The sequence below is a fragment of the Haemaphysalis longicornis genome, unplaced genomic scaffold, assembly GCF_048455015.1.
Source record: "Haemaphysalis longicornis isolate Haplotype H1 unplaced genomic scaffold, Haemaphysalis longicornis Haplotype H1 scaffold_20, whole genome shotgun sequence".
Lineage (NCBI taxonomy): Eukaryota > Metazoa > Arthropoda > Arachnida > Ixodida > Ixodidae > Haemaphysalis > Haemaphysalis longicornis.
This window is the reverse complement of record NW_027526296.1, coordinates 6373872-6395236: the sequence shown is the minus strand read 5'-3', so window position 1 is coordinate 6395236 and position 21365 is coordinate 6373872. Positions and strand designations below refer to the sequence as shown.

General features: G+C 44.5%; 1 long non-coding RNA gene across 1 annotated transcript in view; it reads right to left on the bottom strand.

Annotated features, from left to right (window-relative positions):
* The window catches only part of LOC144172274 (uncharacterized), a 48590-nt gene that overhangs the window by 12263 nt on the left and 14962 nt on the right, over positions 1-21365 (bottom strand). The window lies entirely within an intron of this gene.

Here is a 21365-nt window from a genome sequence, read left to right as displayed (position 1 = left end):
CTACGTCGCCTCCGCAATCGCTAGCTGCACGTCGATGAGTGGCGTCTTACTGCTTGACATGCATTTATTCTGAAAACACTGTAGCAATCTGGTGCCTCCGTAGCATTATCGGCTCTAGTAGGGCTTGATTTTTGCGTGTGCGTTGCGCATTCTGCTACAATATTACGGCCCCCTTGTTATAATTAACAGACCAGTCGGACAAGGCAGTTACGTTGTAGTTACGTTACTTTAGGTAACAATCACCAAACGTTTGTGATAATGAATCATTGGCCTGCTTCAGCATTTCTAGATTTAAGCATTTACCGCTCTAGTCGGACAAAGCCCGTATATATACTCTTCGCTCCTAATTTTTTTAGTCTCGTCGTAATATATATCAACGACTATTATTAGCGCACCATTGAGGTTCAGCGGCAACAAGTGCTTGCCAGGTTATAATATGCAGGCACACGGAATCTTGGGCAAAGAATTAGAACCCCCCAAATTCAACACAAATTATGGCATGGTGGTGGTTCGGAGCGGTGTTTTTTCATTCCAGACAAATATTACCTTATCGTGGCATGTACACTTGCCAAATAAGCAATGTGGTGGTCTTGGTTCTGTTACATTGTAGGAATACATTTTATCTCTTAACCTGGAGAGAGCTTCCATCAGGATTGGCCCCTTGTTTTATTTTCGACAGAAATTGGGTTTTTGATCACTGTTAAGCCCATATCGAAAGAAAACCGACGCCTTTATTGAAACAGGTATTTCCTGAACAAATGTGACTTTGTTGCTGGAACGGAACGAAACACCCCCGGTCAAAGTTCAGCAGTATTCCCCAGCCTTCCTTAATCTAGAATCTCATGTGAACGTTCACGTCGTCGCATCAAAAAAAGAAAAACGCATTGGAGCGTTTTACAAAGTATCTAACGTAGTGTAGCATATTCTCTGTCATCAAGCACAGCCATCTCGGTTGTCGCTTCCGTATGTTATCAAGCATCCCGGCGTGCATTACCCTGAATACGAATACGGCATGGTAACGTATGACTCGTTTGCCGTTCGTGCATAATTTTTGAACACAAAAATTGTACATTTAAGTGCTATCAACCCCAACAACGACAAGTATCATTCACAAGGAAACACGGCGAAAAGAGCATGGCAGAGGCAGCTGATCCGGCCGGAAGCCCAGGTATGATGTTTTTCAGCCGGCTTTCGCCCGCGCTCTTCGGTCTTCCGGCATCGCGCGGCGAGGTGGGGGTGGGGCATCGGGCCACTTTTGTTTGCGCATTGCGCCGCTTCTATTGGATGTATTGCAAACATATTTCGTACAGGGGAACTATTCAAAGTGCGCTTGCTGCTAGTCAACTTTTCTTTTAATTCTAAAACCGCTTCACCTTCCCTTTAACGGTGTTTTAAGGGAGAGGAGGGAAAACTTGGCCAGGAGATAGCGAAGGGGGTAAAGGACGTGCGTGCGACGGCCGCAAATGTGCTCATTGCAGTCTGCACCGTGCCGGAGGTGATGAAGCAGGGCGTGCTCATCGAACGGGCAGTACTCGCTGCTAACAGCGAGATCGTGAGGTGCGGCAGGGAACTTGGGCTTGAAGTGAAAGACGTGAACAGGGTAGTGGGTAGCATCGGATATAGGCAAGCTTTTCAGTGGGACGGGATTCACTTCAGCCCCAGGCTAGGGAACAAGGTGGGGTGGCGCTTAGGTGGGAGAGCGGTAGTTTTTTGGGGGGCCCCGCGCAGCTAAGGAAGGCAAACTAGGAGAAAGGGGAAGCAAGGGACACATACACACTCAACGCTGGGAGGCAGCCAGGCCTAGAGCTAAACGGAGAACCTACAGACGTAACTGAGAGCGTTGACAGAAGCGATTTAAGTGGAAACAATGGAGCAAATAATTTTGTAAAAGACAAAAACAGACCCCGTAAGCGGAAAGGGAAAAATAAAAACTATAAATATTTAATCAGCTACATAAATATCCAGGGAGGCAGAAAGCCAGATAAGTGGGTGGACATTCAAAAGCAACTTGAACGGGAACGAATAGACGTGTACGCTTTAGCCGAGACTCACCGCCGGGACCTAGAAGCCCCAACTATCATAGACAATTAGGTCTGGGAAGGTTGCAACAGGACCACAGGAATGAAGAAAGGGGAGGTGTTAGAATGCTCATTAAACAAGAGACCGACTGGCAGAGAGTGCATGAAAGCTGTAAAGAGGATCTATGAGTTAGAGGCACCATAGAGGGGAAACATACATGGTTAGGAGTAGTGTATCTGTGGACCGGAAGTAGTGCTAGGGAGGAAAATAAGGAAATGGTAAACTGTTTGAGAAGACATATAAACGAGTTCAAAGATTCGGGTGAAATAATCATAGTTGGAGATATGAATGCCCATATAGAATGTTTGGATGGATACACAGACCACAAGCGTTCTCTAGTGATAGATCTATGTCAGGAAAACAGGCTTGTAATAGTAAACACGGAAAGGAACTGTGACGGACAAGTAACGTGGGAAAGCAATAACATACAGTCCAGCATAGACTACAGTTTAGTATCCGAGACAGTATACGGAAGGCTGCGGAAAATTAGGATAGATGAAAATGGAACAGACAGCTTAGGAGCTACCACAAGCGGTTTAGTTTGCACTTTGGAGGCGCAACCCACACAAATGTAGAATTAGGTACAATACGACTAACTAACCTGAATAATGAGCAGTTGATAATCATCGCTGATAGATTGGAAGATGAAATCAATAAATACCCAAGCAAAAATTGGGATTACGACGAAATGATTGCATTCATAAAGGGTAGTATGAACGAAGCAAAGCAACGAAACCGATGGAAAGGGAAGAAAAAGCCAAGAAGCTGGTGGAATAAGGAAATAAAAGAGGCTATTGACCAGCGAAGAAAGGCGTCGAGAGAACATAGAGAAGCAAAAAGAACTGGTATGGAACCGGAGGTAGTGAAGGAGAAATGGTATATCTACCATGGGAAAAATCTAGAAGTGCAGAAAATGGTTCAAGCAAAGATCAAGCAGAAAAGCGAGCAAAAGATGGCAGAAATACGGAAGAAAGACAAAAGCGCATCCACGAATTTTTGGAACCATCTAAAATCACTAAGCTCAAAAAACGATAACCATCAAAAATTCCTGATTGATGAGGAGGGGGAATATTTAGAAGGAGAGCACGCGTTCGCGCATATTTATCGAGTTATTAGTGAGAAGTTCAGGACAATAGTGGTAGGAAAACCTGCACCGATAACATCAGTGCCACAGAAGACTGCGGACAGGGAAATAAGTTTGAGCAACCTTGACTGGAAAAAAGCAGAGCAAAAGGTTTTCCCCAGACAGCAGTGGGCCCAGACGAAATACCAATGCAACTCATAAACCTGCTTGGATTTAAATGTAAGGAATCGTTTATGAGGGCAATCATAGATTAAAAAAAGACTCTTTGAAAGGTTGAAGAAAGTTTGTTGCACTGAGTGAAATTAGCGACACCATAACGACAGTTGGAGGGTCAGTTATTGAAATCAAAACTAACATTTCGGTCCTTTCGCGTTCACGGGACCGCCAAGCCGGCCTACTCGATGTTGTAGACGTGAAAAATCGCATGCGACGTAAAAAGGTAATCTTGAAGGGGCTGCCTGAGGAAGAAAAGGAAAAGTGTGATGCCTCTGAATCTAAGGTTACTAAATTTGCAAAGAGCATCTCGGATTAGATATCACTCATATTGAATGAACGCACCGTGTTGGCGCTCCAAATGAAGGTTCCTACAGTCCTCTAATCGTGAAGTTTCCAAACTACAAAACAAAATCTCAAGTTCTTGGAACCTCGTTTAAACTGAAACAATTAAAGGATCAGGAAATATAGAATAAAGAAGACTTTTCACCGAGGATTGTATTTTTTCAGAAAGCAACTTCGGGACTTTGCGCGAGCAAATCGTCAACCAAATGAAAAATTAAAGATATCTTTGAAAAGCTTCTGCTTCTGACCAAGCTACTTCGCAGGTGGTTGAGCGCACACAGCAAGACCGAAATTCGTGACATAGGTGTAATGAATACCCTCAAGACACTGACCCGAATCTTTCACTGATATTGGCAAACGTTTGCAGCATTTTGAACAAGCAGGGTGAATTAGTTGCTTTGATTCATGCCTGCAATGCAGGCGTCATTGTTGGAACGGAAACATGGCACACATCACAGATCAGCAGTGGCGGAATGGAAATTTCCAAATCTTTTTTTGTTTCTTTTAGGAATCGTGATGTTAGGCGGAGAGGCGGGGTTTTGATATCCACGAAAAAAACGTATTCCTGTGGGGCTGATTTAGATGGACAGCGTTCCTGAAACGTTATGGGTTGCCCTTTACCTACCGAGCGCAACAACTGTAATTGGAGCATGTTACAGGCCACCTGACTCACCTCAAATTTTATCGCCGAACTACACGACATTATCGTCAGAATCCATAATAGGTTTAATTTTCCATAACTTTAATTTTCCATTTTTAAACTGGTCCAACGTATCATCTGATGGCATAAAGCCAGCGCACGAACGTACTGCTTTCTTGGATTTTTTATTATTGTCCCAATTAACCCAGGTGGTGACTTCCCCTGCACGTGCAGATGCAATTCTTGATTTTATTCTAACTACACACCATGATCAATCTGATGTGCATGTACTAGAATGCATCAGTGACCATCGCATTCTTCATTGTTTGTTTAGTTCAGTTACGCAAAAGAAAGCACCCCGGAAGAAACTCGCGTACGACTTTGCTAAAAGCAATTTCGAGGACATAAACGGAGACTTGGAAGAGTTCATAACATCATTCTCGCTCACTTATAAAGCGCGTTCGGTTAATGAAAACTGGTTGCTGTCACGAGATAAGCTGAGATTCGTACAGGAAAAATATGTTCGTAAAAAATGGCGTTTTGAAACCACTGATAGGCTTTGGTTTTCTAGACATATAAAGCGATGTTCGAATAAAAAGAAGCGCTTGTACGTCCAGGGCAGGCGCAGCAAAAAGGAGAAGGACTGGAGCGATTATCTTGATTATGCAAAAGTCTGCAAGAAACTTATCGAGGACGCCGAAGACAGATTTTTCATTGTCGACTTAACAAATTTCATGAAAACCAGAGCTAAAAAATTTTGGAAAAACTTTTCTCCGCCACTCTCAAAAGAAATACCTCAGCTTGTCTTCGAATCTGACTCGAATTGTCTTAGTTTTGCAGTGTTTTTGTGGACGAGAGTCCGATACCTTCTGAAAGCCTCTTCACTAGTCTTGCGCACAGCATGCATTGTATTCTAGTTACCTCCGAAGAACTTATAAAAGCGATCGAGCCATTGCCAACATATTAAGTCCAGGTCCTAACGGCAAAAGCACTCAACTATTGAAAAGTACAAAAGAGCACCCCGCGCTAATCCTTTCACCTATCTTCTAACAGTCCCTTGATACCGGTGTAATACCTGAGAATTGGAAACTGGCGTATGTGGTAGCAATCTTCAAACCGCGGTATAAAAAAGAATTCTGTAACTACAGGCAATATTTTTAACTTCCGTAATATGCCAGCTTTTAGAGCATACCCTATCGACCCAAATAATAAAATACGTGACAAATTGCAACATCTTATACACGAATCAGCACTGTTTTCAGCGTGGACGCTCTTGTGAAACCCAGCTGTTTCAACTTACAACTGATATTCATGACTTCCTTCATCAACTTCAGCAGACGGATGCCATTTTTATTGATTTTGGAAAGCATTCGATCATGTCTCCCATAATCTTTTCATTCATAAAATGAAAATTCTTAAATAGAACGCAACGTTATTAGGTGGGTTAAGGAATATTTTCGTAATAGGCAACAGGCAGATAATATGGATGATGTACATCATTCATTTCAGCTAGTCAAATCAGGGGTTCCTCAGGGTTCTGGGCTTGGTCCCACTCTCTTTTTATACTGTGCTGGCATTAATTCTTCTCCTTGGTTATTCGCAGCCGATTGTGTAATTTATTGGCGTGTATCGAACCATTCTAGGTGTGCCAAACTTCAAAGGGACTTCTGTAGATTGAAAAAGTGGTGTGCCGACTGGCAAATGAACAATATTGTCAAAAAACTATACTTTTGCGCTTCACCATCCGCAATGAAGTTATTTCATTTGCTTATGCACTGATTAGCGCGTCTGTTGAACCTGTCAATTTGTTTAAATACTTAGGAGTCACTCACAAACAGAGGTCGGCGAACTCACTCATGAGTCCACTCACTCAGACTCATTTGGACTCAAACTCACCCGTGAGTTTGAGTTTGAGTGAGAGCGAGGCTAGTGCGGCATGGTGAGTTTGAGCTTGATTGAGTTTGACCCGAGTGATCCCGACTGAGTTTCAGTATGATTGAGTTTTAGTACGCCTGAGACCTAGTGGATTCTGAATTCATTTTTAGTTCTGAGTACATTTTGAGTTTGAGTCCATTGTGAGTTCTGAGTACATTTTGAGTTTGAGTTCATTTTGAGTTCTGAGTACATTTTGAGTTTGAGTCCATTTTGAGTTTGAGTACATTTTGAGTTTGAGTACATATTGAGTTTTGAGTACATTTTGAGTTCTGAGTACATATGAGCTTTGAGTCCATTTTGAGTTTTAGTACATATGAGTAGCCTAGCAGGCAGCTATGGTTGGCTGTTAAGATTCATGCGTAACTGTGGGCTCGGAATTCGGGTTACATGTGGGTACGGCACCAATCGCGATCTGCATGATCAGTTGAGAGGGAGGTGGTGTCTGATTTTTTTTAGTTTCTTGTTGAATTTTCATGGCCATAAGCACTTGCTGTATACCTTATTTTCGCGGCTGGGGGCGTGAGTATTAATTGACTGGTGAGGTCAGAAAAAAGGGTTGTCTTAAGTTTTCCTCCTGACGGATCCACTAAGAGCGTGGGAAAGGGTGGTGGGAAAGCACACGGCGGCGCTGGCGTGCTGGTTGTTCGCCTGCTACTGTTAACGCCTTGATTTACTAGGGATCACAAAGGAAGAGGTGAGAGCCGGGGGGAAAGGGGGGCGGGGGCTGTCCTTTGTGCTGTTTCAAATGAATTAGCTGAATTGACAGGGCAGCGCCCCTTAAGACAGAATAATGACCACATTAGATTGGGTGAAAAGTGAAACTGATGAGGCTAAGGCGTGTAAGGTATCAACTGAAAGGTCCGGATTAACGGAATCACGCGGGGTAAATAAAAAAATGCTTCCTGATTGAGTCATTAGGCAGTCATAATGAGTCATAGATTGGGTTAAAATTCAAAATGACGCTGCGAGGGCATGTGGGGAATCAAATTCAAGGTCTCGATGTGGAGAATCATTCGGGGCAAAAATGAGTTATGAATATATCATGACGTAGTCATAGTAAGTCATAGATTCAGTTAAAATTCAAGTTCGTGACGCTAGGGCGTGTGGCGAATCAAATTAAAGGTCTCGATGAGGGTAATCACGTGCTTCCTGATAATTATCATGACATAGTCAAAATGGGTCATAAATTAGGGTAAAATTCACAATGATGCCACTGGGTGTCCCCGGCATCAAATTGAAGGTTCCCATAAGGGAAATCACGTTGGACAAAAATGTGGTAGGGCTCTCTCATGAGATAGCCATGGTAAGTCATTGATTGGTTTAACATTCAAATTGATTCCGCTAGGATGTGATGGGTATCAAATTAATGGTCTTGATAAGCGGAATAACGTGGGAGAAATACAAAAATGCTTCCTAGTTATAACTACGAGATTGTCATGGCTATTCTTATATTGGGGTAAAATTCGAAGTGACCCCGCTAGGGCGTGTAGGGTATCAAATTTACGGTCTTGACGAGGGGAATCACGTGGTACAAATAAAAAAAGGCTTCGTAGTTCGAATCATGAGATAGTCATTATGAGTCATAGATTGGGTTAAATTCAAGGTGAGGCCGCTGAAGCATGTGGGGCGTCGAATTGAAGGTTCCAGTTAGGGGAATCACGTCGGACACTTAAACAATGCGTCCTGGTTACAGACATGAGAGCAATTGTTAGTTTGACTGGTATGAATTCCATATGACCCTGCTTAGGTTTGTGGGGTATCAAATTAAAGGTCTCGTCGAGGGGAATCACGTGGCGACAAATATAAAAATGCTTTCTGGTTATAATTATGAGGATATCGCAAAAAGTATATAGCAAAAGGTACACACTCACACTCACACTGACTCACTCACACTCACTCACTCACACTCACTCACACTCACACTCTAACACTCACTCTTACACATTCACACTCACACTCTCACTCTCACTCCACTCACACTCATACACTCACACTCTCACTCACACTCACACTTACACCCACACTCACTCTCACACTCTCACTCACACTCGCACTCACACTCACACTCACACTCACGCTCATACTCACACTCACACTCACACTCACACTCATACTCACACTGTCACACACACTCAGACTGACACTCACACTCACACACTCAACCAACACTCACTCTCAATCTCACACTCACACTCACACTCAAATCACACTCACACTTACACTCTCACTCTCACACTCACACTCTCACTCACACTCACACTCTCCCTCTCAGTCTCACTCACACTCACACTCACACTCTAACTCTCTCACACTCACACTCACACTCAACTCACACTCTCACTCTCACACTCTCACTCACACTCTCACTCTCACACTCTCACTCTCACTCACACTCACACTCACACTCTCAATCTCACACTCTTACTCTCACTCACACTCACACTCTCACTCTCACTCTCACACTCACTCTCACACTGCAACTCGCACACACCCACACTCTCACTCTCACTCTACTCACACTCACACGCACACTCACACTCTCACTCACACTCTCACTCTCACTCTCACACTCACACTTGCACTAACACTCACATACACACTCACACTCACACTCACACTCACACTCACACTCTCACTCACACTCACACTCACACTCTCACTCACACTCACTCACACTCACACTCACACTCACCCTCTCACTCTCACTCTCACTCACCCTCTCACTATCACTCACACTCACACTCACACTCACACTCTCACTCTCAGTCACACTCCCACTCACCCTCACACTAACACTCTCACTCGCACTCGCACTCTCACTCTCACTCTCACTCGCACTCTCACTCACACTCACACTCACACTCTCACTCTCACTCTCTCTCACTCTCACTGACTCTCACTCTCACACTCACACTCACACTCTCACTCACACTCACACTCACACTCTCACTCACACTCTCACTCTCACTCACACTCACACACTCTCACTCTCACTCTCACTCTCACTCTCACTCACACTCACACTCTCACTCTCACTCTCACTCTCACTCACACTCACACTCACACTCTCACTCTCACTCACACTCACTCTCACACTCTCACTCTCACTCTCACTCTCATTCTCACTCTCACTCTCACTCTCACTCTCACTCTGACTTTCACTCACACTCTCACTCTCACTCCCACTCTCACTCTCACTTTCACTCACCCTCTCACTCTCACTCACACTCTACCTCTCACTCTCACTCACACTCACACTCTCACTCTCACTCACACTCACACTCACACTCTCACTCACTCTCACTCACACTCTCAGTCACACTCCCACTCACACTCTCACTCTCACTCACACTCACACTCTCACTCTCACTAACTCTCACTCTCACTCACACTCTCTCACTCACATTCTTACTCACTCTCACTTTCACTATCACTATCACTCACACTCACACTCTCACTCTCACTCACACTCTCACTTTCACTCCCACTCTCACTCACACTCTCACTCTCACTCACACTCACTTTCACTCACACTCTCACTTTCGCAGTCTCACTCACACTCTTGCTCTCACACTCACACTCTCACACTTACACTCACTCTCACTCTCACACTCTCATTCTCACATTCTCACACTCTCACTCTCACTCTCTCACTGTCTCAATCTCTCACTCTCACTCTCACACTCACACTCTCACTCTCACACTCTCACTCTCACACTCTCTTTCTCACTCTCACACTCTCTCTCTCTCACTCTCAGTCTCTCACTCACTCTCTCACTCTCACTCTCTCTCTCGCTCTCTTTCACTCATCCTCTCTCACTCTCACACTCTCACTCTCGGACTCACACTCACACTCTCTCACTCTCACTCTCTCTATCTGTCACTCTCACACTCTCTCTCACTCTCACACACTCTCTCCCTCTCACACTCTCCCACTCTCACTCTCTCTCACTCACTCTCGCTCACTCTCTCTCACACACACTCTCTAACTCTCTCATTCACACTCTCTCAAACACATACACACACACTCACACACGCGTGCATGCTGGAAGTTAACAGCTGGGTACAGTGGCAATCATTGCTTGCGACAGCGTGGTGTTTTTCCGAGCTACGAGAGCTCATCCCACCTAGCAAACGCGAATAAAAACTAATACAAGTGCCTCAGCAAACAACGAGGCACTTTTTTGTTTGTCCCACGTGATTTCCCTCCTCGAGACCCAAAATTTGATACCCCACATTCTTTAGCACCACATCTCTCTGCATTTTCACCCAATCTGAGACGATCTATGACTCCCGTGTTACACGCCTCGCCATTTTAGATATTTTTCTTATTTTTTTAACTTTTGTTTTTATCAATTCTCTACATTTACGCTTCTATAATGATTACAGGTTGAACTTCAGTGATATCTGCATTTTTGTGTATATGCAGGGCGTTAGAAGATCATGGTGGAGGGGTGTACTCGGCAAAGAATGCTACGCAATAAAACAGCAAAGGTATATCCATGAACGCCTCGCGCTTCAGATTCGCGGGGACAGTTCGCTTTGACACAAGGCGTTTTTTTCAGGATGCAGAGCAAGAATGCACGGAACCGTAACCCTAAACAGCTTAGACATAAATGAATGGAGCAGTGAGTGCATGTCCGCTCACCCAATCTTGCTTGTTTCGACCTGGGGACCCAGCACACCAACGAGCCTGGACCGCCTCCGTCATGAACACGATTACGGAGCCTACATCAAGAGTTTGGTATCCAATATATACGTATAATTGCATCCAACCAGCGCTTCATGGACAGCAGGTATAGCTGCATTAAATCTGCCACGAAAATTGTTTCTGACCTCACAGGAGCTACGGTGTCATGTCGTGGCGAATTCAAGAGTTTGAGCTAACGAATTTGCGCCCATAATATTTTTACCACGCGTGAATTTGAAAGCACTGACTGCTAATGAAATCAGAATCCATCTGACCCCAAAACAAATTCCTAGCATGAGAGAGTTGTGAGGCCATTTGAGTTCTGAATTCATTTTGAGTTCTCAGCCCATTTTGAGTTCTGAGTTCATTTTGAGTTTGAGTTCATTTTGAGTACCTTTTGAGTTTGAGTCCACTTTCAGTTCTGAGTACATTTTGAGTTTGAGTCCATTTTGAGTTCTGATTACATTTTGAGTTTGAGTCCATTTTGAGTTCTGAGTACATTTTGAGTTTCAGTCCATTTTGAGTTCTGAGTACATTTTGAGTTTGAGTCCTTTTTGAGTTCTGAGTACATTATGAGTTTGAGTCCATTTTGAGTTCTGAGTATATTTTGAGTTTGAGTACATTTTGAGTTTGAGTACATATTTAGTTTTGAGTACATTTTGAGTTCTGAGTACATTTTGAGTTTGAGTTCATTTTGAGTTATGAGTCCAGTTTGAGGTCTGAGTTCATTTTGAGTTCTAAGTTCATTTTGAGTTCTGAGTATATTTTGAGTTTGAGTACATTTTGAGTTTGAGTACATATTGAGTTTTGAGTACAATTTGAGTTCTGAGTACATTTTGAGTTTGAGTCCATTTTGAGTTCTGAGTTCATTTTGAGTTTGAGTATATTTTGAGTTCTGAGTCCATTTTGAGTTTGAGTACATTTTGAGTTCTGAGTACATTTTGAGTTTGAGTCCGAGTGAGTTCTGAGTTTTGCGCTCAATGTGAGTTTGAGTTTGAGCGAGCGCAGATATGCTGCTCAGCATTGAGTCTGAGTTTGAGTGAGTGGTGTTTCGAAAACAAAATTATGAGTGAACTTGAGTGAGCCGCGCCAACTTTGCCGAGGTATGCTCACAAACAACATGTGTTGGAAAACACAAGAACTTAGTTTTATTCGTCTTTTGTTACATCACGCCAGTAAAGATACGTAACTGCTCGCATTTGCCTCCTTTATAGGATCAAAAGTTGAATACGCTAAAATAATCTGGAATCCCTACCAATCGTAATTGGTTACAAAATTAGAATCATTGCAAAACAAGAGCGCCCCCTTCGTATCAGGACAATACATGCCCCATTCAAGCATTACATTGATAAAAAAGATTCTCGGTCTTCAATCGCTGGAAACAAGACGCAAAATTTCGAGGCTTCCATTTTTTTATCACCTCTACCCTCACCCTAACAACTTCACTGCCTCCAGAACAAAACTAGAGCAACACTTTCGCGTGTGTCGAACTGGAATTGAAGCGTAAAAAAGAAATAACGGCAACCCTAACAAAGTGCAGTCTGAATTTTCGAGCACCGACCTGCACCACCTGTCATTTTTTCTTCTTAGGCATTAGTGAATGGAATGCCCTCCCAGAGCATATTTCCACAATTACTAACCACTAAAAACTTACCCAGAAATATGCTCAACTGTTCAGTGTGTTCAATAAAAATAGATTGTTCCCGTTTGTTGGCTAGGTCCTACAATTGACCGGTCCTACCCCGTGTAGCTAATCAGAGCTGTACTACTTCCGCTTGTATTTGTAGGTGGTTTCACCTGTTTATTGTAATCTTCTCTACTGTTTTTAAACAGTTGTAGTGAATGTACTTTCTGCTGCTGACAGTGCATTGTGTAAATCTGTTGTTCCCTCCCTACGTAATGCCCGCAACGGCCTTGAGGGTACTTAAAATAAAAAAAAGAATGCCTTGGAAAGCAAAGGGTAGACGGGAGACTGTGGTAGGTCGTTGAAACAGATGAAGAATTTCGGGCGTCAGAGAGAAAGTGGAGTAAAAATGCTCGCCGGGTGGGATCCAAAACCAAGACCTCCAGAATACGCGTCTGGTGCCACGACCAGTACGCTACCGGCGGGTCGGTTTCCCCTCCACTTTCTCGGGTATTTATGTTAAGGTATTTTTGTTTCCTGTGCTTGGAGATGATAGCTAGCACCACTCGGACTACTCTGGGTCAAGGGGAACTTTTTTTAACCCCCTGGCCCTTTCAGTCTTTCAAAAATCTTTATCTGTTTCAACGATCTACCGCATTTTCAACTTTTGCTTTTGAGGAATTCTTGACTGCTAACCCTTATTTCTGTCACACTTCAAGGAGCCCCTCATTTCCCATTCTGAAACTCGCTGACTTTCTCTGTCACTCTATATATATATATATATATATATATATATATATATATATATATATATATATATATATATATATATATATATATATATATATATATAAATATATATATATATATATATATATATATATAAATATATATATATATGTATATATATATATATATATATATATATATATACATATATTTACATATATATATAAATATATATATCTACATATATATATATATTTGGGTGTGCGGACTTTGGGGTTAAGCAAGAGCAGACGGGTGCGTGACTCGCGGAAGAAGATCACGAGAAAATTGACGCCATGACCTTGCACAGATAATTCAACACTGAATATATATGGGGACGGAACGCGCATACAAGCGAAATAAAGAAATGTAAACAGGTCCGACCCACTAGAGTTCGGGAGAGAAGCGGGAAAAAAATAGACAACGCCATGCTCATGGCTCTGTCCCACAGTGATGGCGCTCAGTCGCATGGCGTTGACGTCCTTGCCGCAGGGTTTTGGAAGACGGCGGACCAGTCGCCGTTCCGCTGAGTCACGCGCCGCTGGTTCCGCTCGCTAGGCCTTGCCTCGGAACTGCGGCTCCCAGGGACGTCGCGCCGATCTAACAGCTTCCCGAACGGCAACGCTGGTCTTCCGTGTCACAAGCCCGTGGACATCACCCCGCTGGAGCGACCACGAACCTTGAACATCGAACCGCCTGTCGGTCGTTTTGTCCAGCTGCTCTGCGGAACCTCCGCCGCTCGCCCCGCTTCCAAGGCCAGTTCTCCATGACGATGATACTCCGCTCCTGGCACACACCCTCTAAGGGAAATTGGCCCGGTCACCATCTTCTTCTTCTTCTCGAGGCACCTGCTCTGCTTCGTCGTCCGGGTTTTTCCCCACTCGTGGGACGCCAGTCATCACATTCACCCCCCTGCTCGAGAGGTTTGTTTGGGGAAACAAAACTTGCCACACAAAAATTTTCGCTCATGGCTGCGACGAGACGTATGACGCTGAAGCACGTTCTGTCGTGTCAGACGTTCAAGCACCGCTAACACCAGCACAAGAGTACAGTCCGAAACAGCACAAAACAGTCTCTAACTAAATGGAAGGGAAACCAACAAAAGAAACAGCATTTGCCACTCTTAAATCCACTTAAAGAATAAATTGCTACTTAAAAAAAAGTCGGACAAAGGTGCCCTCTGCCGTGCCTACTCTGTCAGTGGCTTGGAAAGGTTAATCGGCACGAGCAGTTGGTAATAAAGCAGGGGTTAGAGGGAATGACACACCCGCAACTTTGTCGTTGGGTGCGTGTGGCATCTTGAACCCTGTGTAGGGGTTTCTCTTCTAGGGCTGGGCGATAGGTGGACGACCGGATCGATGGCAACACGCCGAAATGCCACGATCTCCGCCACGATCTCCCGCGACTACTCTGTGCTTAGGCGCAGCCCTCTGACACATGCGACACAAATTTAGGAAGCGTGCAGTGTCAGATTGCATCCCAGGCCAGTAGAAGTCCTTGCAGACGCGCTCCATGGTTCGCTTGATACCCCTGTGACTGCCGAGGGTTCCTTAATGGGCCTTCTCCTAGACGAAGCCTCGTAGTTCCTGGGGGACGACGAGTTGCTTTCTTCCTTTTCCGGAGGGCAACTGATGCCGTCGATAAAGAATACCGGCTTCCTTCACGAACTCGATCACCGCTGCGTTGAATTTCACCTTTCGGCCGACCTCGCCGAAAAACTTTCGGAGAGTCGGGTCTTGCTGCTGTAGCGCACATAAGTCAGCAGAAGTGATAGTGCAGGGGCTGTCAGAAACGGCAGGTACCTGCGGCATTGTTCTCGGAGCCTCACTTTTTGCTGGGTTGGCGCGCATGTGGGTCTTCAACTCCGCTGCAGCTGGGGAAGACGATGGCAGGTTCCGACCACGCAGGTCTTCTGGGACGCGGACGCTGCCTTGGCCAAGCACCGTGCTTGCAATCACTGGTTCCTTTTCGTGAGGCTTCTTTCGTCTGATGTTCCGATTGTCTTTCGTATTGGCATCACCAGTCCCCTCAATTTCCCTATAATGACGTCGCACAGGGGGTTGTCCATGCAGGACGCTAGTGCGCGGCCTGAGAAGAATGGGGAATCGATCTCCACGTCTGCCTCCGGTAGAGACAGACACGTTCGATTTAATAGGTGGACGGTTCTCAAGCCTCCTGTAAGCTTGGTGTCAGCAACGAGAGAGCGGTTCACGATGACCGTATTACAGCCAGTGTCCCGACGGACGACCACAGGTTGGCCTTCCAGAAGACCTCCCGACGTTGGCATCCTCTGCAGCTCGGTTGTCGGCGTGGTGCTTGCTGGAGACACTGGCACAGCTTGGCGTCGCCGAGACTTGCTGGATGCCTGTACTGGAGAGTTTTTGGGTCCGGTCTTTGCGGAGGGTACCTGTCTCACGTTCTGTGGCAGGTTGCAGCAAGCTTCAGCCTGGTATCGGTGTCCGTGCTTGCGGCCCCTCAGGTAGAAGGCGTTCTTCTTGTCGGCCTGGCTGGAACCCTGTGACTTCGCCCAACAGTCTGACGGGAGGTGCCCTAGCTCATTGCATAAAAAGCAATGTGGCTTGGTCGTCTTGTGATCATGATAATCAGGAGCGCGAGGAAGTCCAGGGGGCTTGCCACTGTCTTTTTTTTCTTCCCTTCCTCTCCCAAGTTGATCAGCCGTCTCAGGGAGTTGGTCCAGGTTCTTGTAGCCCCTTTCTTTGAGGAAAATGGCGAGCTTCTCGTCGCACTGGCTAAGGAATTGCTCGGACACCATTTTGTCCCGGAGCGCGGAGTACGACTGCTCCGTTTTCACCATTTCCTGCCAGCTGTCGAAGTAACCGAGAAGTATAGAAAATATAAGTCGAGAAAAAATCCGTCGTTTTTCCGGGAGCGGGAGTCGAACCCAGATTTCCGCATAACGCGTGCGGGTCGTTAACCAATTACGCTACCCCGCTGCAACTCCTCTCTCGACTTTACAGGGGGGTTTATAAAAAAGGTTTATTTTTTCTCGACATATTTTCGCCTATTTATCACTGTATCAAAGAAACATGACAAACACACGTTATTCGGCACTATTAAATATTTTCGTAAACAGCCTAATAGCACTGGCAATGACGACTGCAGCCTTGGTATGTGTCCTTACAGAGTCCCTCGTCCCGTATCTTTTGGTTCTGCTATATATATATATATATATATATATATATATATATATATATATATATATATATATATATATATATATATATATATTTATATATATATATATACATGTGTGTATATATGTATGTATACTTCAAAGCACGTTTCGAAAAAAAAAACATACAGGTTTTCTGACGTATCATTTGGAGGACCAGTCCTCATCCAAGTGGTTACTCCGATGAAGACTAGTCCTCCATTCAAAACGTCCGTAAAAGTTTTTGATTTTTGCCTTTTAAGGACGTCAGTCGGACTCTACTTTTTCATATGTCTTCTGGAGTATTGAAAACCTCTCTTCCTTGACCATATATGGCAAAGAGACTTGCCTTCGTCAGGGCAACCCTTTGCCTGGAAGGCACGCTTTATATAGGGGTACGTCCCCAGATCAGAGAAGAGAACGAAGTCGACTTGAGAAAGCGGATAGGTTGGGGTGTACGTAGAAGAAGAGATTGAGGGGGAAAGAAGGTTGTATAGTTTGAGCCGCGAAGTCGATAAGAGAGAAGCCATCCGGAGGTTCATATTCCGGGACATTCTTGTGGAGAAAGGATGCGAGGGTGTTTGTTGCCCCGCCACGCGGCCTACCGAAAGGTTCTCACAAACCCCAGAAGCAGAACAGGCGGTGAGAGAACTCCTTCTCAGAAGCTATCTGAAAGCATCAATTGAATAGAAAAGGTGGAGAGGGGGGAGAATAACTAGCTCCAGGAAAAAAAACTAGAAGAAAAAAACAAGAAAAAGGGAGGAAGAACCACAAACACACACAGAAGAAAAAGCAATAACCGCAGAACTGAAATGGCGCGTATCGCCAACAGCAACATTCCTGGAACAGGCGTTGGCTGAAACTCAAAAACGAATAAGTTAGAGGGACGTACGGGGCACAACACAAAGCGGAGCAAAAAAGAGAGAGAAAAATAAAACTAAAATGGAATTCCAGAGAAAAGGTTGGAAGGATGCCTGCGCGTACTACAATGCAACCTAAGGAGTGAAAACAAAAACAACAGGGTGACCACATAAGGAGCAGAGGGAGGGGTCATATTCTTTAGATAAGGTACGTGCGAGGCAGTGCCTAATGCTGTATTTTCTGTGAATATCGCGAGGATTCTAAGTCGCCCCTATACGCATTAACTCTAGCAGGTTACATAGAGTTGAATTTGTGAATTATTTAGGATTCTCGGTATTTTCTGTCCCTAGGATACTTAAAGTTTGACTGAAGCATATACAACTTAAGGTCATGAGAATTATCACCTGGTTGGTTGAAATGATGCGCTACACTAATGGAGGATTTCCTAAGACTATCTGCCCGGTGACCGCTAAGACGAAGGCTCATAGCTTGACTCCTTTCGCCTATATACTCTTTGTGGCACATTGAGCATTCCAACATATGTACAATGTTTGATGGAGTGCATGTAAAACTTGAATTAAACTTGTGAACATAATTACTGCCTGTGCTTTTTACAACGCAGTGTCTCTGCAGGTGCCTGCATGTCTTGCATCTGGAACGGGAGCTGTTGGCTATGACTTGTTGTTGGAAGGCCTGTTTTCGCCTGCAATAAAATATCTTTTAGATTCCTATTTCTCCGGTAGGTAACCCTTGGTGCTTCCGGAAACGTCTTTTTAAGTCGGTCGGTACTGGCTAAAATGGGGTAGTATTTCTGCAGGATATTGTTTATGTTTGGGAGAGCGTTTGAAAATTTAGTTATGAGGGTAGGCAGCTTGGCGCTTTCGTTTTGTCACTGTTTGTTGAGCACATCATCTCTTATGAGATTTGATGCACCTTGGTACGCCTGATCGAGCGAGCTTTTGGGGTGGTTCCTCTGCATAAGGGTGGACTTGAGTTCGCCTAGATGCTTGCATACCCTTCTAAGTCTGGTGGATTTTTATACCAAGATCACTTGTTTGCAGTGTCTCGGGGGATGGCTTTTATAATCTAGATACCGCTGCATGTCTGTTGGTTTTCTAATAAGCGTAATTTTAACTTTACCGTTGTCTAGAATGACGGTAATATCCAGGAAGTTCACTTCTTTCTCAGAATACTGGCAGGAGAGTTTGATAGTCGGATGCGGAGAATTTAGATGTGATATAAACGTTTCTAGAGTCGTGTGACCGTGTTCCCAAATCATGAAGATGTCGTCTATATAGCGGGGGTAAACCTGAGGTTTATTCCGGAAGGAGTTTAGTAGGGTGGCTTCAAGTTGCCCCATGAAAATATTGGAAGAGGTCGGCGCGAATGAAGTACCCATGCTGGTTCCAAAAACTTGCAAAAGTAAGACGAGTCAAATTCAAAATATTTGAGAGATAAAACTAGTTTTAGCAAAGTTATGTACCCTTCTGGCGCATGTTGGTGCGGGTTCTCGGATAAAGCTTTTGAAATAGCTTCGATTCCTTCGACGAAAGAGATGTTTGCATACACTGTGGCAACGGCAAGAGTAACAAGGGGGGTTCGACTGGCTAAGAGCTCACCAGTATTTATCTCTTCTATTATGTGGATGAAGTCGGGAGTGTCCTGAATGAATGAAGAAAGAATAGCCGGAATTTCGGCTGGGTAGTAATTCGGAAACAGAGATAATGGTTCTGTTGGGGTATTGTTATTAGAAACTATGGGTCTGCCAGGAATGTCGGCAGCGAACAAAAATTCTGCGGGGAATTGGTAGACTTTTGGGAGGAGGTAAAAACTTTCTGCCTGCTCAATAATCGGTTTCATAAAATTTATGTCCGTGTTTGTTATTAATTCTCTAGATGGCATTTCTGTGGTGCTCTGAAGGATTGTTAGGCTGTACTCCTGGCTCGGATCGTTATCTAAGGGCTTGTTGCGGCAAATGTTGTTGAGCTGCCTATAAGCTTCATGTTATTATTTTCTCAAAAGTAAAAGAACTACGCTACCACCAGTATTCGGCTAGCTTTATGACGACGTCGGTTCTTGCTGATAGGCTATTCAGGTTAACTGATTCCGGCGGAGTTAGGTACTTGCGCTTGTTTGATTGCTTAGTCGTCAATATTTCTCTTGGTACTGATTTTAAGTACAGATCTAATTCTGGGGATTGATTTACATCTAGAGTCCAAGAGCTAGGAGGGTGGAGGGAGCGCTCGTTAATGACAGGTTGCTCCTGTTTTTTCGAAAAAAATTTGTTTAGTCTTTCCTCCGAGAAAATGCAGTGCGATCTTTATGTAACTCGTTTTCATTCACACGGGTATTTGCGGGACAGAAAGTTAGACATCGTTCTAGGATACCTTTTTTGATGGCGGTTAGTGTTTGGGAAATGTCAATAACGTTGCTTGGGCAGGCACCGAGGGAGCTCGTTTCTTCTGTACGATTATTGACTGTGGGAGGAGGTTCTAATAAAGCACTCTCTTTATCGAGGGGGCTTGTTACGTGATCTAATACTCCATAGTCCACGTTACTGAGAGGCTGATGTTCTACAGTGCAAGCTGTATTTCGCGAGGGAAGCTAGTCGTGTTGGAACTTAACCGCTTGCTTATTACTAAGCTCCCTTTCATTGCGATTTATAAAAATATTAAGATCTAGTTTCTCCTGCTCAATTAGCAGAAGAGCTTCAATCTGATCATTGCAGAGGCTGATTTGGCTGGTTCAATGGTCTCTAACAATTTCTAGGAGGGAAAGCAAAGCATTATTCAGAATACCTTGCCACCCGCGAGCTAGATCAAGAGGGGGCACACAAAGGGAACAACCAACTTTGACGCCGAGCACTTTAGGGATCTTTTTGCTTTCGAGATACGAGGAGTACGTTTTCAGATGAAGTCTGTAGTTGGTTTGTTTGCCGGCTAGTTTTCGAGCTTTAAGAAAAGACCTGGATTTAGGGGTTGGAGCATCCGGTCTACTCGGTAATTGACATTTGTGTTTCTTTGCAGCAGACCTCAGGGGTGACACTTTTTGCCTGGGGTCAGTAGTTTAGGGGGGCTGCTAGGGCGAGGTCCACATCGATTCCTGTTTGGTGCTTGTTTGCGTTCTAGTGCGTGTTGGGGTCTGCGTGAACACTGAGAGTGATGTCTTTGGTGGTTCTGGTTGTGGTTCACTTGCGTGCAGTACAGCTGCTGTTGCGGCCACATCCACGGTTTGTGTGCTGGCGTCACATGTGCTACTCTTAGGTGGACATGACATTTCGCTACTGTTGGGGATGTTGGGTTGATTCTGTTCTGTGCTGGTGGCGAACAAGAGGCTGATGCATGTAGTGGGGAGCGTGTAGTGTCCAAGGTCCACGAGGATGTCGTTAAGCTTAGCTGACCTTTGTGAGTGAGCTATAAGTATGTGCGTTTTGTGTATGTCTGGCTTGTGTCTGTTTTCGATCCTGGAAATTACTAAATACTGTTGTAAGCATTTCTTTGCGTTGGGCCTGTTGGTCTGAACGTCGTGGACAAGAGTTTTTATGGCTGCGATAGTGCTTTCAGCAGTGTTGTTCTTTGAGTCGTTAGTGCCAAAGTGAAGAATGAAGTGAGTGATGTGCGTGGGGTGGCGTCAATGAATTTTCTGATGTCATGGGTTGTGGTGCCGCTTTGAAAGCTGGTGTGGGGTGACTGTTGTTCGGAACGAAAGTGGTCGTGAATGTGCTTAAAGTGGCTATCACCTATCAGAGCTACGTGTTCCAGGGAGAAACGAGGGGGCTTACCTTATTCCGACAACTTCGTACACGAAATCCATGGAGCAATAAAACTTGGAAGATGGTAGAGAACACAAGATAAAAGAACTTCGAACAAGGTAGAAACCACGATTATTGCCAACATTTCAGTGATTTTGACAAAGGCAAACAGGGCAATACCTCGCCTGGCTGGCCCACTTTAT